This window comes from Macrotis lagotis, chromosome X, assembly GCF_037893015.1.
Source record: "Macrotis lagotis isolate mMagLag1 chromosome X, bilby.v1.9.chrom.fasta, whole genome shotgun sequence".
Lineage (NCBI taxonomy): Eukaryota > Metazoa > Chordata > Mammalia > Peramelemorphia > Peramelidae > Macrotis > Macrotis lagotis.
Genome location: NC_133666.1, coordinates 419,066,051 through 419,084,711, shown reverse-complemented (window position 1 = coordinate 419,084,711; position 18,661 = coordinate 419,066,051). Strand labels below are relative to the sequence as shown.

The 18,661-nt window shown below is 34.5% G+C and overlaps 1 protein-coding gene across 4 annotated transcripts in view; it reads right to left on the bottom strand.

The window, feature by feature from the left end:
* LOC141501663 (carbonic anhydrase-related protein) overlaps window positions 1–18,661 on the bottom strand; it is a 170,296-nt gene that overhangs the window by 44,359 nt on the left and 107,276 nt on the right. Inside the window, exon 9 of one of the 4 annotated variants that reach the window (XM_074205858.1) lies at window positions 15,746–16,750. The exons of the other annotated variants lie outside the window; for them this stretch is intronic. The gene's annotated coding sequence lies outside the window, so the exon portion shown is untranslated. Of the gene's footprint in view, window positions 1–15,745; window positions 16,751–18,661 lie in introns of those variants that run through there. 4 annotated transcript variants of the gene reach the window in all.

The window sequence follows — 18,661 nt, the reverse complement described above, 5'->3', positions numbered from 1 at the left end:
TAGATATTCTTACTTCTACCAACTCACCAACAGAGACTACTAGCAAGCTAAAGTCCCCAAGACAACTCTACCCTGTCTCTGTGTCAGGTTGGCAATCTGTCAAAAATCTCATCATCTATTCTCTACATCTGGTTGGATGGTCTGTAGTATACTAGTATCCATGGTGATTTCAGCTTGGTTGGACCCTTCTTTATTCAAACTCAAGCACTCCCCTTTGTGCATATCTTTCCTCAGACTCATGAATTTACACAAAGATATATAATTTTTTTGAAATAGTCATCTAATTCAACTACCTTATTTTATTTTAAAAATATTTTTATAGATGCTGCTTTCAAAAACATTGCTCTCAACTCTCAGAAACTCCTTCCCCCACTCCAACAGAAATCTCCTTTGCAGAATTTACTTTAATTATTATGACTATTTTGTAATTATTCTGCTGTTTATGTTTACTTCAGTCTGATCAACTCATAGAAGTCTTCCCAAGGTTCTCTAGGTTCTTCAGATTAGCCATTTTTTATAGCCTAGTAACATTCTATTATATTCATAAATCACATTTTCTTCAGTCACTTTCCAGTTGAAGAGTATTTGCTTTCACATACACACACACACACACACACACACACACACACACATACACACAAACATGTTGCTGTAAAAATGTTCTGTGTATGTGGGGTCTTCTTTTCTGTTTTTGAATTCTGACTGTGCTTCTGATTCAGATACCCTCATTTTAGTCCCCTTAAAACACTGGTAAGTTCCTTTTAGAGTCTCTATTTTGGGGATAGACCCATACCAGTCATTCTTCATTCTCTACACACTGGGCTTCTAGTTCTATGGATTCTGCTACTATGCACCTATGAGGGTAACCCTTAATTCTCCCCCTTTGTATTTCCCTTTAGAAGATCCTTCCCCTTTAAAAGATCCTTGAAGGCAGGAACCGTCTTTATGATTATATTTGGGAAAGTGCCTGAAGCATTGTTAGTAGGCAATAAATGTTTACTTGCTTGACCTTGGGTTCATATCTTATTGGCATACACTGCTAATCTACTGACCCTACTAGCTAAAATTTTGTTTTTGATCAAGTTATATATACTCATTCATGAGTATCACTGAATCAAGTGTCAGGGATGTCTATGAAATTGCATTTATTTCTCTGTGTTAAGATCTCAAATTCATTTTATAATCCATATTGTATATATTGGGTTACAGATATTTTAGAGAACAAACTATTTAAAGGCAGTTTGTGTTTAGATAAATATTGCTAATTATTTATTAGATATTGCTAATTATTCATTTAATTCTCCCTCTCTCCCTCATCTTATATATTCCCATTTCTCAATATTAATTTAGATTCACTGTTGACTCTCTGGACTCTTTTTTTTCTTTGTTTCTCTCTTAGATATTTTATTCCATCCTGTCTAGGTTCTCTTCCTCCCCCAATAATAAGTCAGAAGGAAAAGGTTTTCTACCAGCCCTTTCACTGTATTACTAACAAGAAAAAAAAAATCTCAGATTGATTTCCTCTAGAAGAAACACAAATATAACACAATCCCTGAAGGAAGCATGCAAAGTGATACAATCATAGCATACTTCCTGAAAATCACATCTTCAGTTTTTATATTTTTTAAAATGATAGTTGCAAGAACATAGTAAAGAGGTGTGTGTCAAAGCAGAATATATATAATTGAGAAATGTTTGATAAAATAAATACAAATAAAATGCAATATAGGTAATGTTATTTTGTTTTTTTAAAGTCATTAAAGTCATTATGAACTCCAATAAATATCTGCTTCTATTTGAGTTTGATTCTTCTGCTTTAAAACATATGTGAAAATATAAAGTGAAGGGCTCAGCTTTCAAAAGAAAGCAGGAGAAAATGAAAGTAGTACACATATCTACTAGAAAATAATCATTTTAAATTACCAAATTAAATTATCATTTATTCTGAACACTTTTTGTTGAATTTCTTTAAATCTATGACTGTGAAGAAATGTGTTCTTGACACATGCAAGCACTTGATTATTTTTATTAGAGTAACCTGAAGAGCATGAGGAAAGGACAAAGTTGTGAGGTTAGGCACAACTGTTAAATGTAGATGGAAGAATAGAGGAAATGGCTAACATTTCTCTAAAGTAGAACTATCACACATTTAAGTTTAATCTGCCTTATAACCATTTTCTCTAGCACTTAAACAATCTAGCACTTAAACAATCGAGGAAACAATAAATCAAGCCCTAAATTTATAGACTTAGCCTGTTTCTTAGATGTAAATGGTAACATAATATATTTAATAATTGATTATCCTGAGTAGGAGCAGTTTCCAATACATTACTGATTATAAGTTCAATTAGATCTAAGCAAATATAATTCTTGTTGACACATCATGTTTTAAACTATTTCCAAAGGCAGCACATAGTATTTTAGATATAGAAGTGAAGAAAAAAGACCAAAGTTTGGATATGCATAAGAGAGAGAAAAAAATTAGTAAAATCTATAGTTTGATGAGAATATGTAATAATGTAAAATATGACATTTTGTTTACAATCTCAGTAATGAAAAAACTACAATTTTGACATGAATTTGAAAGGCAGAAATGAAAATAAATAATAATTTATAAGTTTCACTTCACAAATTGAATTTATAAGAAGATAAATCAAAAGGAATAGGTGTGGAACAATAATAAATATAAATATTATAACTCAATTAAATATTATTTGGAATGTCTCTTATAGTATATCCACAAAGCAGTTCACAATAAAGAAGAATTATCTTTCAAAGAGTTACGAGAAATTTAATCAAGGAGTATGCATTGACTTTAGTGTGATTCCCTACAAAATCTGATGAAGTCACATGACAGTGAAAACTCTAGACTTAAGTAATCTCTGACTAAAACAAGAACAGTGATTAATTATAATGCTCAATAATGGCAAAATTGCCTCTTTTGCTATTTGGAAGATTTCTGCTTGATCATCTTTGATAATATTTTGAGTTAACAGCCAATATCTGGTTATTTAGGATTAAGGGGAGCAGATGGCAGAGGGATTCATTGCATCTTGACTTCATGCAGTAAAGTGAGATCCATTGAATTATGTTGACTACATTACAGAGCCCACTTGCTATTATGAATATGGTTCTCAACAAGAGAATGTAACAAGTTCAATAAGATATATAAAGCATTGAATCTAGCAAGCATTGTGTGGAATTCAGAGGAGACCTTCTATTCTTTGCCGAAGAATAGTGGTGATAAGTGTTTAATATCCCAAGGAAAATTAAGAAGCTTTCTTTAGGTTCTAAAGTACACTGGGGATAAGAAAAACCTCATTAAGCCCTAATGTCAATGATTTTTTTAAAAAGTCATTAGTATCCACTAGTTTTTTTTTATGTGTTCAAAAGTTGTGTTTACTAGTTCAAAAGTAATATGAATAATATTAGAAAATGATTTTAGTAGTCAACATATTGACATTTTTCTACATTTGTCAATTTTGAAGGACAATGAATTTTTTAAAAATGAGATATTCTAACTTACTCTTATCATACTTGAGATTTTGTCTAATTTTTTTGCTTCTAAACTCCAGGAAAATCTAGTGACCCTCAACATTGCATTGTACCTTCAAGAGGGTTCAAGTTCACTGTCCAGATGATGGCATTTATAGTCAATTGAGAAAATTGTTGAGTTGATCCATCAATACATAACAAAATTGGCTACTGAGGTGGAAATAATGGTATCTATTTCAGGGGTGAGATGTGTTAAAATTTGTAACAGTTAAAAGGATATCCATAATATACTATCTACTCTAGATTCATAGAGAACAGATACCAAAGAATTTAAGGGAAAGATAGATAGATATCTATGGTTTCAAATTTTATAGAAGTGAACCCAGGAGAAATGGGCAACTATCAAAGGAATATAGCTGAAGAGACTAATGTGGCTGCTTATGGAGTTCATCAAAAAATTCTGAGTATAAAAGATATGTCAGAAGATGGAAACCAAGAGAGGTAATAGAGTCTGAATACAAAGACTTTCTATCACATTATAAGAAGAGCATCAGAATTCCTTGAAATGATCTAAGACTGGTGAGGAAATCTAAAGACAAAAATCAAGAATGTTTGAAATTTTTTAAAAGGAATATTGGGTGGGGCAAGAAGGTTATTGAGATGTGACAAGGAATAATCTGAATAAAAGATAGAGTTATTTCATTTTTATTTTATTTCTGCTTAATATTCAAGGAGAATGACCTTTGTACTCAAAGGACAAAACAAAAATTAATAGTAAATTAATGTATACAAAAAGTGGGGAGATTATTAAAGAGCATCTACTTTCTGTTGAGTTCCAATTACCTGGCATGGTTGGATTATATTATAAAGAAGCTCCCTGAGTGCTAAAAGAACTGGCAGGCATGTCTACTGAACTGCCAGTGATTTTTTAACAAGTATACAGAGCAATTATGATATCACAAGATCTGAGATTCTGCAAACTATGGCCCATTGAATTGGCTAACTTTGATTGCAATAAACCTATATTTATATAGATATATATATATAGATATATAGATATAGATATTACATAAAATGAATATAATAAAGTCCTCTAATATATTCTTACAAGATAGTAAATATACTTCAAAATAAGGAATTATCAATCAAAAAAGCCAATAAAAATATTTTATTTTATGGAAAAATAGATCATTCCAGGTTACCCCTAACAGAACAGGAGACTAGTATAGATATGGCCACAGTTTCCAAACTGTATACTCAGGGTGCACAAAAACTTGGAGACATTCAACTCTATCTGTCTTTTGATGCTTGAGATATGTTTTTGTTTATTTGTACTTTCAACTATTCCAGTAACATTTGAAACTTTCTTGCATGTAATGTCACATCTTAAAGAAGATGCATTTTTGACAGTTGCTGTGATAAAAACCAAGATTTTCAACAAGGCTGAAAAATCAATGTGGAAAATTAAATTAAGGTAGCAGTGTCCAATTTGATTCAATGATCTAAGAAATTGTGCAGTGCCCAAGAGGCATACATATTCCATTAGTAAGAAATTATGAAAATTCTCTATTTATCATGATTATACATATATAGCTTATATTAGACTGTTTTCTGACAGGAAGAGAGGAGAGAGGAAGAGGAAGGAAGAAAAGATAAAACTCGAAAATCTTGCAAAAATAATTATTGTTGAAAACTACCATTGCATGTAGTTGAAAAATAAATAAATATTTAATTAAAAAGAAAAAATTATGAAATTATGGTAAATAATGAAACAATATTTTTCTACCAAATTATGGATGCAATGTTTTTCAATCATTTACTAAGTTAAGATTAAAAATATGAAGTTATTTGGACCTAACACTTAATAAATTCAATAATTACATATTTATTTTGATCTAAGTACCACGAAAAAATTGCTAGAGCCATGATGAATCAAAAAAAGTTTGGAAACTTCTAAGATAAGTTAATTTCCTTCCTACTAGAAATTTTGGACTAGATATCTCATGGTATCTCAAACTCAACATGCCAAAATAAAACCCACTATCTTTCCCTTAAGTCCTTCCCTAACTTTCCAGTTCTCTATTAATCTAGAGGGTACACTTTCCACTCAGTCTTCCAGGTTTGCAACCTTGACTCCATCCTAGAATTGTTATTCATATTCATCTGGCATTAATTCCGAAATTCATCAGTGACTGACAATCAGTCACTAAATCCAGTAATTTCTATTTTTACAATATCCTGAATATATGTTCCCTTCTTACAAAGTCATTTTGTTCAGGTCCTTATTAATTGGACTATTATATAATTTTCTAACTAATCTCCCTGCCTCAATCTACTCCCCACTCCAACCCACCTAAAGTGATTTTCCTAAAATATATGTCTGACCATTTCAATCCTTACTCATCAGACTTCAGTAGCTTCCTATTACCTCCAAAATAAAATCCTTTAATTGAATTTAAAGGTCTTCATAACTTGGCCCTTGTTATCTTTACAATCTTTCCACACTTTAGTCCCCTCACCTTGGGGGCCTACTTGCTATTCTGTATCTCCTATCTTTATGCCTTTATAGTGGTTTGTCATGCCTAGAATGATTCCCCTCTGCATTTCTAGCCATTTGCAGCACTTGGAACAGTTTCTGGATCAAAGTAAGAATTTAATAAATACTTGCTAATTGACTAATTAATTGATTTTAGCAGAGCATACTATAGATTCTTTTACCCTACTCTTATGAAAAGATGAAGAAATGTATTAAATAATAATAATAATACAGTGAGATGGACTCAGATTTGAAAAGCGGCTGGATTCAAAAGGTATTCATTGACAGTAAGCCAACAAACATTGTGCTAAGTATCTGACATAAAAAATAGGGGACAAACATCATCCCTGCCTTTAAGGAGTTTACATGTCAACTTGGAAGTAGGAACATAGTACTAAAGAATCAAAGATTTGGATTTTAAACACTAATTGGAAATTGCTGATTTTACAGGTAAGAAAATTGAGATTCAAAGAGGCTAAAAGATTTGCTCAGGGTCATATAGATGACTAAAGTTCAAAGCAGAGTCAGTTCTTTTCCCTCTCAAGTCTTATGTTCCTTACACTACACCATCTAGTTGCCTATGTCTTTAGTCCTTTCCTCTTTAACATTTTTATAAATGACTTGAATATAGTCAGGTGACATGCTAATCAGATTCTCAGAGGAATAACTAATATGCTGAATGAAAGGATTAGTTCCTAAAAAAGTATCTTTAAAAGCTGGACTGTTGAACAAATCTAATAATGATAAATATAACTGGTTAAATACAATAAAGATAAACATATCTTTTTTTTGATTCAAAGGTCTAAAAAACTGCTGTGTCCAACAGGCACTTGGATTCAAAGATCAACTTTATAAGTATAAGATGGGAAAGACATGGCTATGCAGTAAATTTTCTAAGAAAGATCTAGGGAGTAGTTTTAGTGAATTTCAAGCTCAATATGAGGCAATTATGTGATATGGCAGTCAAGGAAGCTAAAGATATTAAAAACAACACATCTTCCAATGGATATGTGTTTGCCTTTACCAGATTACATCTGGAACTTTACATTCATTTCTAGGTTCCATGGTTTAAGAAGGAAATTGTTAAGCTAGAAAGAATGCAGAAGAAAGCAAATAGGATGATGTAGAACCTTGAGATCATGGTTTAAGAGAATTATATCCTAGTGAAGAGAAGACTTGAAAGAGGGAGATTATAGCTGTCTTCAAATACATTAGAGTACTATAGTACAAAAGAAAAACTAGACCTTATTTCTTAGGAAAAGAGGTATGAGCAATTGATAGATGTCACACACAAAAAGAGAACCAATAAGATAATGAAGAATTTTCTAACAAATTAGCAGCTCACTGGATTTTAATAAAGCCTAAATAACAATTTGTCATATAATGTCATTGTTCAGTCAAGGTAAATCAGTTCAATATTTTAATCAAGAGGAACTCTGAGGAACTTTTCAGTTTTCATATTCTGTGACTCAAAGGGCAATAGAAAAAATGTATAATGCATGTAACTATGCTGTAATATATTGAAAGTAATAACCATACTGAACAAAAAAATGGAGTAAAGGATATCATCCAGGAAATATATGATTAGAAAAGAAGATAGACTGATCATCTATCTGATGGGCAATTTGAGTAACGGTTAAAAGACCTAGAAATCCTTCAGCACATTGAATGGACACTTAAGAAAGATTTCTGTGAAGACCACAAAAGAAAAGAAGGCATAAATGGATTGTAATCTACACTATTGAACAAAGTAACCACATTACTGAAATCACAGATCTATTGAAATATTCTAGCACTGGATTGTATGAGCTGTTTCTTGTTTTTCCTTTCCCATTAATAACAACCAGTTCCATGTCTCTGTGCTTAATAAATGATAAATGAATGAATGAATAATTTGTTTCCTAACTGGCTCCTTGATTCTAAGCTATCTTCATTCCAAAATATCCTACATACCAGATCTTAATACATTGCCTTGATTATGCCATTTGTCTCTTCAAAACCTTCATTAGTTGTGTATTAAGTCAAAATTCTACTGCTTCAATTTTCAAGATTTCTTATGAATTAACCATCCCCCATGAATATAAATAATTCCTATTTATCTCCTAGGTGTAGCTTCCATAATGGTCAAACTGATTTTATGAATATACCATACTTTTTCATCTTTTAATATATTCACTCATGTCAAATACCTTCCTAGAATTTCTCTGAGGCCCTTCTGAAGGTTAATATCTTTTGTGACTATTAGAGTCCCAACTGAACTCTTTCTTTTCTGAACACCTATAATTTTATAGTCTGTAATATACAACATCATAAAATATTTTACTACCTTGCATCATGAAATAATTATTACACTTACTAGTCTTGTTTCCTCTCTTGGGGAAGTAGAAATTATATCTTTTACTTTATTCTTCAAAACGTTTATCAGAAAAACAAAACAGAGAAGACCCAGAGCTGGGGTCACAGATCCAGTGTAAACTATGGAGGGAACCTGCAGTGAAGGAGAGTCGAAGGGTAGAGAGGGAACCTGTCTTTATGGACTAGGGTAATTTAATGAGCTTAGATTAAGGTTATACATGACATGAGGCTTCATACAGAGAAAAAACAGAAATAGAAGGAAGGAGTAGATATATGGCACTGGACCTGGAATTGAGTCATAGAGTCAACACACACAAATGTGGATACTGACTTATGGCTGAATAACCAAAAAATAAAATTAGCCCCAGGGGGAGCTTAAAAATTCCATCACTCTGAACCTGAAAAATCAATAGACAAGAATTGAGACCAGCAACATTCCACTAGAGCTTCAACCAGTAAAATGTATACAGTTATATTGTTCAGACACAAACCAAGGTTAGGAGTTTACAAAACTCAGATGAAGATCAAACTTTGTCCTACATTAGAAAACTTATGGAACACTGAAATTTTGTAGATCTCCTACATTAGTCACCTCTGAGATCCTTGAGTAATAAAGCAGTCATTGACCAGAGAAAGCAGCAGTATACAAACATTATGCAAATGAGTTTCTGTATTATTTTTAGAAATACACAGTCCTACCCTAATATAAAATCCCAGTTCAGAAAGAAAATCTAGAAAAATGAATAAATATGGAAAAACTCTCATGATCAAAACTATATTTTGGTGCTACAGAAGGGAGAGGAAAAGAGAAAGAATAAATTCCAATTGTGGGTACTTTGTATCTACAACCAAATCATAAAAGAAAAACAAAGGTTAACCACAATAGAATTCCTACAAGAAATAATGCAAGAATATACTATGTTCACTTTTTAAATTTTCTTTTGTTTTTCTTTCTTTCTCATGGTTTCCCCCCCCCATAGTTCTAATTTATCTTTCACAACATGACCAATATGGAAATATTAAACATGATTGTATATACACAACCTATATCAGATTGCTGCCATGGGGAGGAAAGAGAGTAGAAGGTAGAAAAATATGAAACTCAAAAGTCTAAAAAAAAGGATAAATGTTGAAAATGACTTTTCTATATAATTGGAAAAATAAATAAATAATTCAATTGCTATTAAAAAATAAATGATACAAGAGTTTTTAAATTATATTATATATTGAGATTGCTAAGCAAAAGAACTAGAAAAGGAAATGAGAGCACTGGAGGACAGAATTGGCAAAGAATTACATCAAGATTGGAAATTAAGTAAATGTCCTTCAATTGGGGAAATGACTTAAACTATGGTATACGTATGTCATAGAACACTGTTATTCTATTAGAAACCAAGAGGGGATGGGAATTCAGGGAAGGATTTGCATGAACTGATGCTGAGCGAGATGAGCAGAAGCAGAAAAACACTGTACACCCTAACAGCAACATGGGGGTAATGATCAAACTTGATGAACTTGCTCATTCCATCAGTGCAACAATCAGGGACAATTTTGGGCCATCTGCAATAGAGAATACCATCTGTATCCAGAGAAAGAATTGTGAAGCTCAAATAAACTCCAAAGACTATTACCTTTAACTTAGAAAAAACTGCTATTTTTTTTTTTGTTATCTCTTACACTTTATTTTTCTTCCTTAAGGATATGACTTCTCTCTCATCACATTCAATTTAGATCAATGTACACCATGAAAACAATGTAAAGACTAACAGACTGCCTTCTGTGGGGGTGGGAGGAGGGAAGCAAAAATTAGGGGGGAAATTGTAAAAATCAAAATAAATAAAATCTTTTCTTGAATGATGAAAAAAAGAATTATATCAATAATCTAATTAATGTGGATATATGAATTCCTTTATAGCATTATTTGAATTCATCCTGCATAATTTCACAGGACTGAAATTAATTACTATATTTTAAATAATTATAATTTCAAATAGTGAGAATCTGAATGCATATGATCATTTCAGTGAATCTCTTATTTATGCTAAGTTGTAGTAGTTTTAGGACAAAAGAGGAACAAAACCTTACCTTAGACTCCTCAAAAATTAAAATTAACCTACCCACAACCTGACCAAAGAAAGAGGAAAATAATGTACATATGAAATATATATTTTACTAGTTCTTTCTTTAGTTTCATTGGCCACTAAGGGAATGTCCAATATGACAACATTTTTTTCATCGGTTTGTCCTTCATTCTCAAAGAAGACCATGAAATCAGGGAGGTGATGCCATTACAAGCATATGAATTGGAGTTGAGTGAGGGGAGGTTCTGTGTTAAGTCACCAGCCTCACTTTTCCCTCTAGAGTCATCTGGGTCTAGTGGCCAGATATGAATCAGGATAACTAGAGATAGTCCTAGATATAAGGCAAGTGTTAAGTGACTTGCCCAAGCTCACAAAGCTAGTAAGCATCAAGTGTCTAGAGGCTAGATTCAAATTCCTGCCCTCCAGACTCCAAGACCAGTACTCTATACACTGTGCCACCTAGCTGCCCAGAGGAGATACGAAAAATGCCACATATTAAGAAAAATCTCAGAAGATATAAAAAATAATCCATAGTAATCATAACAACTTTCAAGAAAAAAAAATTACTTTGAAAGATAATATACTCTGATCAATGCAATGACTAAACATGATTCTAGAAGAATGATGGTACATACAAATAAATCCCCTTACAAAGTTGAGAGACTCAAGATGCAAAATACAAAATACATACATTTTTGGACATGGACAATATGTAAATTTGGTTTTTTCTTGATTATGGATATTCATTGCAATTGTTTGTTATATTTTCCTTTTCTGTCATTGAGGGGCATAAGGTGAGAGGAGATGAAATGAGGAGAAAAAATACATATTAACTTAAAATAACTTTTTAATCAATATTTATCAGAATCTTGAGCACAGGTAAGCTTACTTATTGGCACTGATGTGACTAGGGAGACTTACAGGCTATGTGTAATACAAAGGCATTTCAAATTAAAACATAATAGTTTTGATGGATACTATAGTGTGGTTCTCCATAATTGCTAAGCAAAAAGCAATTGAAATACAAAATTAAAAAAATAGAGGGACAGGGTTTTCTGTCTTGTTGCTCCATTTTACTTTTATATTATCCAAATCTTTTAATATTATACATGTTTCAATAAAGCATCCTGAGTATATTTTGATTGTTCCTTGCTCTCTTTAAATGGCCTTCCAAAAAATTAACTTGCATTTATTTTGCATATAGTAATATCTGCACATGTTGTCTCCCCTGACTAGATAATAAAATTTTTTGAGAATAAAGTTGTTTCATTTTTGTCTTTTTACCTGGTGCCTAGCAAAGTATATATACTTAATTAATGTGCCTCTTTTCTGATCATGTATTTACTGAATGATAGAATTCAGTCAGTCAGTCAATAGACATTTGTTAAGTACCTTCATATGTCCCAGGCACTGTGGCAAGCACTGAGAAAATAAAGAAAGGTAAAAAAGTCTCTTCTTAGAGCAATCATTCTAATATAGGGTAGAAAACTGCAAACTGTCTTAAAACTATATATATATATATATATATATATATATATACAGGATAAATAATTGGAAATAATTATAGAAGGAAATAATTGGAAATAATTGTAGAAGGAAAGCATTTGAATGAAGTAGAATAGGGAAAGGGTCCCTACAGTGAAATTTTAGCTGGGACCTGAAAGAGGCTTGCATTCCAGGAAGGGGTAGTCAATAGAAATTTAGTTAGGAGAAGGTGTTTCTTGTTTAAGGAATAGCAGAGGCCAGTGTCATTGTGAGGATGGAGGTTAGATAAAAGATGGGGAGAATAAGGTATAAAATGATTGGAAAGATGGGGGGGGTCATAAAGAACATTGACCATCAGAGGATTTGATGGTTGATTCCATAGGTAATAAGGAGCCTTTTAAGTATCTTAAGTCCCAGAGTGGGTGACAAAGATCAGTCACGGTCAAAAGTTTGACAGATGAGTGGAGGATGGATTGGGGGGAGGGGGGAGACTTATAGCAGAAAGACTAACAAGCTATTCTAATAGCCCAGGTGTCAAGGAATGAGGATGGCACCAGGCTGGTGGCAATATCAGAGGAGAGAAGGAGCATATGTGACAGATATTTCAAAGGTAAAAATCAACAGATTTTAACAATCCATCAGATATGGAAGATGAAAAAGAGGGAGGAGTCAAGAAAGTCACCGAAGTTGTGAGCATGTTTTACTGGGAGGAGGATGGTGCCCTTAGCAGACATAGGGAAGTTTGGGAGGTGGGGAGAGATTTGGAGGGAAAGGTAATGAGTTTAGTTTTTAGACATATAATAAATTACACCTCTTGTACAACATTGATAATAGCCTATCATTTTCTTATGTCCACTATATAATCACTCTCCTTCATGCAATATGTATGTTAGCCAAACTGGACATTGAGAAGACATTCCATCGCCTATCCTTGCACAGGTCTCCCCACCATGCCTAGACTCTGTCCCCCTGACCATTCATTGCCTTTTAGAATGCCCACTTTCCTTTAAAGTTCAATTCAAGCCCTACTTCTACTGAAGGATTATCCTGATTTTTCCCTCTCACACAAGCTACAACCCTAACAAATTTATCTTATACTTTCTTTATGTATATATTAGGATATATTTATATATGTTACTATTATCTCTGTCTTATAAAATGTAAATTTATTAAGAGCATGAGTTGTTTCACTTTTTTATTGTCTTCCCAGAACCCAGCATAGTGTCTGGACTTAATAATCCCCTTTTAAATTATTGCTTGCTTCTCTTTGTCACCTGCTGTGGGATTTAATATACTTCAGTGGCTCCTTATTTCCTTCAGGATCAATTATGAAATTCTCTGATGGTCAGTGCTCTTTATAAACTGCCACCCCAACCTTGTCAAACATTTTACACCTTACTCTCCCCATCTTTTATCCAACGTCCATCGGCACAGTGGCAGTGGCCTCTTTGCTATTCCTTTACAAGAAATTCCATCTCTTAACTACATTTCCATTGAGCGCCCCATTCCTGGAATGCAAGCCTCTTCCCTTTATACATCCTGGCCTCCTTCTATTCACTCTTTTTCTCCTTGCATTCTTGGGAAATTCTGATATTCCATGATTACCAGGTACATATCATCATCAGGAGAATATTGATATTTTAAAAGATTGTTTTCTATTTTTCATAGATAATTCCTGCTTTTTTATTTGCTCTTCACAAATTTTTGTAAATATTCAATTTTTCTTTTGCTTTCTTATAAATAAGCTCAAAATTTAGAATTGCTCCTTTTCACAGAGAGCAGAGGTTCTTCACTTTGTTTCTGTCAAGGACCATGTTGGCAATATGGCAAAGTCATTATTACAATACTGTTTTTTTAAATGCATAAAAAATAGGATTAGAAAAGAAATCAAATACAATGAAATATAGTTATGTAAATATAAAAATACAAATTCAGGAAGGCCTAGTTATTACCCAACCAGGTCTCACTGATAATACTTGTCCTTCATTCTCAAAGGAGACCATCATCAGAGAGATGATGCCATGACAAGTAGGTGAATTGGATTAGAGAGGGGTCTGTGCTAAGTTACCAGTCTCACGTTCTCCTCCAGAGTCATCTAGGTCCAGTGGTCAGACATGAATCAAGATGAATGGAGATGGCCCTGGATGTGAAGCAATCAGAGTTAAGTGACTAGCCCAAGGTCACACAGCTATTGAGTATTAAGTGTTAGAAGTCATATTTGAACACAGGTTCTCTTGACTCCAGGGCTGCCCCATCTAGTTCTTACTGTATAGAACTTTTAACTCTAAAAGTGTTGAGTTCTGGAAGGAACTATATCCATCCAATGGTTCTGATGCCAAATAATTTATTCTCAAGTTGATGGTTCTTGTCTGTCATTATTAAAGAAGCCCAAAACGACATTACTATGTTTGTGACAAATTATAGCCTGTCCAACTATGACTGATCAGACCAAAATGAGCTTGGAATATTCTACCACAGGTTAGGCACAAATAGTTCATGTGAGCCCCTGGGGTGGATACTCTAAATTTATGGATGCCATGTTTTCTTTATGTTGCTTCAATTCTGCTTTCCTCATAGAGTACAGCACCCTCAGTGATGAGGGCATGCCATGCTGGGTGATCCTGTGCCAGTGTCTCCCATACTGTACAATTACTTCAGAGAGATTTTTTTATCTCCTTTTCCAACTGGTCAATTCTGCTTTTTAAGGCATTCTTCTCCTCATTTGCCTTTTGGACTGCTTTTTCCCATTTAACCTAAACTGGTTTTTAACATGTTATTTCTTCATTGTTTTTTGAATCATGTTCACCAAGCTGTTGACTGCATTTTCATGATTTTCCTACATTGCTCACATTTCTCTTCCCAATTTTTTTCTACCTTTCTTACTTGCTTTTCAAAGTTTTTTTTTTGAGCTCTTCCATAGCCTGAGCCCATTTCCTACTTCTCTTGGAGGCTTTTGATACAGAAGATTCAACTTTGTCATCTAAGTGTATAATTTGATCCTCTGTGGGACCAGAGTTATTTTCTATGGACAGGTTTTTCTTTTTTGTTTTTTGTTCATTTCCGAAGTCTGACTGATTTAACATACTTCTAAAGTCTGAGGGGTTTGGGGGATTACCCCCCATCCCAATTCCTTCAAGGTCTTATGAGAGCTCTGACTACTCTCCTAAGTTGTGCTCTAGTCTGTGGATGATCACAAGCACTGCCCTCTGCCCCTGCTGTTCTGTGGTAGTATGGTGGCCCAGAACTGTAACCTGGATCTGAGTAGGGGTAAAGCAGAAGAATCCTGCCCCAGAGATAACAGAGAGAACATTGCAGTCTTTCCCCACACTCTTACCATCTGTGGGCTGAGTACTCTGGAAGCAGCTGCTAGGTGGTTCCTCAGGTTCCCCCACAGGACTGCTCCTAGGCCAGTGCTGGCCTGGGCTCCTTACTCACTCTGGTGCAACAGAGTTCTCTCCCAAGCCCTTCAAGCTGATTCCATGATCCCTGTGCTAAGAGGTTTAGAAACTGCTATAGACCCAGGTATCCTCCCAGACCCTGGTGCCCCATGGGCTGTTCCTGGAAACTGGAGCTGGTTTGCTTCAGCTTGGCTGTGGCCTGGCTACACTGCAGCACCTGGCGAAACAGACCTTTCCTGCAGATCTTCCAAGTTGTCTTGGACTGGGAAATTATATCACTGTGGGATCTACCTCCTCTAAATTTTGGCTAGAGTCATAATTTTACAACTTTAGGAGTTTCTGGGGAACAAGTTTCTGGGAATTCCTGCCCTCACACCACCATCTTGGTTCCACCCCCCCCCCCCCCCCCGCCAAGATAATTTAAATGGAGGTGATTCAGTTTCCTAACATGGCACTGGTAAGCTGTCCAGGTTTCACAGGCACATAGCAATGAGATCAGTACAACAACTCTATAGACCCTCAGTTTGGTAGTCCAATATCTCTTCTCTCCCATACTTTCTTCCAGAGACTCCCAAATACTGAGCTAGCTCTGGCAATGCAAGTGTCAACCTTATTGTCAATGTACCTCCCTGGAAGGACACTGCCAAGCTGTAAGTGAACTTGTCCACAATGCTCAAAACTTCTCCATTTGCTGTAATTGATGGTTTCACCTATGGATGGTATGCTGCTGGCTGATGGAGCACCTGTTTTCCTTAGTGTTAATTGTTAGACCAAATTAGCATAAGCAGCAAAGAAACAATGCATATTTTGTTGCTTCTCAATTTCAGAGGCTACATTGGGTGCATAATCATCTGCAGATAGAAGATCATGCACCAACATTCCCTCTGCTTTGGTCTTGGCTTGTAGCCTTTTCCAAATTTAAGAATTTGCCATTAGTGCAGTAGTTAACCTTAGTCCATGTTCATCCTCAGTGAGGGTATTTGATAACATGGCTAAAATCATCATGCTATAAATATGGGAGCAAGGACATATCCTTGTTTCACTCCATTGGTGATTGAGGAATCAAGACAGCATTGTCCTATCCAGAACCTAGACAAGCATGCTGTCATAAGATCAATGTACAATACTGATGTACTTTTCCAGGCAACCAAATGTTGACATAGTTTTCCATAAACCCTAATGACTGACAATATCAAAGGCCTTTGTCAGTTCTACAAATGTTGTATACAGACCTCTGTTCTGTTCCTGATATTTTTCCTGGAGTTGTAGGGAAGCAAACACCATTTTGACTGTTCTTCAACCTTTTCTGAATCCAGACTGGATCTCAGGGAGGTGACCATCTTCCAGATGATGGATTAGCCTATTGATAAGGACTCTGGCAAGAATCTTACCAGCAATGACTAAAAGAGAAATAACCCTGTTATTGTCACAGGACAATCTATTCCCTTTACCTTTAGAGAGAGATAGATGATGGAGGCATCCTTGAATTCTTGGGGATAACCTCTTCATGCCATATAACCTAGAAAATTTCAGTTTTTGGATGAGCAATGGACCCCCTACCTTGCAGATCTCAGCTAGAATAGAATCAGCACCAGGTGCTTTGCCACTTGGAAGGAACCTAATGGCATTCAAAATTGTTTCTTCAGTTGGAACTTCAGCTAGTGAATGATCGACTTCAACTTGAAGTAAAAGGTCACAGGTTTCTGCCTTGATAGATGATGGTCTATTAAGAACACTGTGGAAATGTTCAGTCCATCTCTCTAGGATCATGTCCCTATCATTAATCAATGTGGACACATCAGCATTGAGTAGTTAAGATGCACCATATATCTTTGACCCATAAATAGCCTTCAAGGTATCATGAAAGCATTTTAGTTTATTACTGTCTGCATAAAATTGACTATCATCTGCCTTCTTACTGAGCCAAGAGTCCTGCATCTCTTTAAACTTCTCTTGGATTTCACTTCTGATGGAATTAAATGCTGTCTTCTTAGAAATGGATGAACTATCCTGCTGGTAAACCCTGTGGTATTCTCATTTTTCAGTTAGCAGTTTTTGTATTTCCCCATCATTTTCATCAAACTAGTTTTGGTGTTTGCAGGTGTTCTGGCTCAGATGAGCAAATGCAGTGCTTTACACCAGATCTCTAAAAGCTACCCACTCCTTTTCTGCTCCACTGTTGGTTAAGTTTTCCCTCCAAGTTAGCAACAAACTATTCCCACTCAGAAAGATTCTAATCTCTTGACATTGATTCTTCTAGTATTCATTTTGCCTTGGGGCCACTGATTTGGTTGAATGTGAATATTTAGCTTAGAAAGGATGAGTCTGTGATTAGTCCAGAGCTCTGCATTACACACTGCCTTTGTCACTCTCACATCTTATCTGTCTCTTCTCCTTACAATCACATATTCTATTAGATGCCAATGTTTGCTACAAGAGTATATCCAGGAAATTTTATTGCATTTAGGTAAATGGAAGACAGTGTTTGTGATGAGAAGGTCATGAGATGCTCAGGTCTTCAGTAGAAGCTGACTGTTGCTATTGCTATTTCCAACTTTATTTCTCCTAAGGACTACCTGAGCCCACTTAAGTATTAAAGTCACCCAGAATTATAAACTTGTCTTCTTTTGATATAAGGGTCTCCAGGTCTTCATAAATTTTTTCTTTAACTTCATCAGTGTTTAGCATGGTGGGAGCATAAGCACTGATGATGGTGGCATGGAATTTTCCTGAAAGCAACAATCTCATTGTCATGAGCCCAAGTTGATAAAAATACTAGGTCTCATCCAAAGAGTCCAGCTATTGGGATAAAAATTCTCTCTTCAATAAAAACTGTTGGGAAAATTGAAAGTTAGTATGGCAGAAACTTGGATTAGACCAACACCTAACACCCTATACCAAGATAAGATCAAAATGGATACAGATCTAGGGAAAAAAACAATATTATAAGCAAACTAGGAGATCAAGGAATAGTGGTAAGGGAAGCAGTTTATGACCAAGGAAGAGATGGAGAACATCATTGAAAATAAACTAGACAATTTTGATTACATTAAGTTAAAAAGTTTTTGCACAAAAACCAAGATCAAAAGAAATGTAGTAAATGTAGTAAATTGGGAAACAATGTTTACTAGTATTTCTGACAAAGGACTCATTTTTAAAATATACAGAGAAATGAGTCAAATTTAAAAAATAAGACAAGCCATTCCTCAATTTACAAATGGTCAAAGGATATGCCAAAGCAATTAACAGATGAGGAAACCAAAGTGATCCATAGTCATATGAAAAAGTGCTCTAAATCACTAATTATTAGA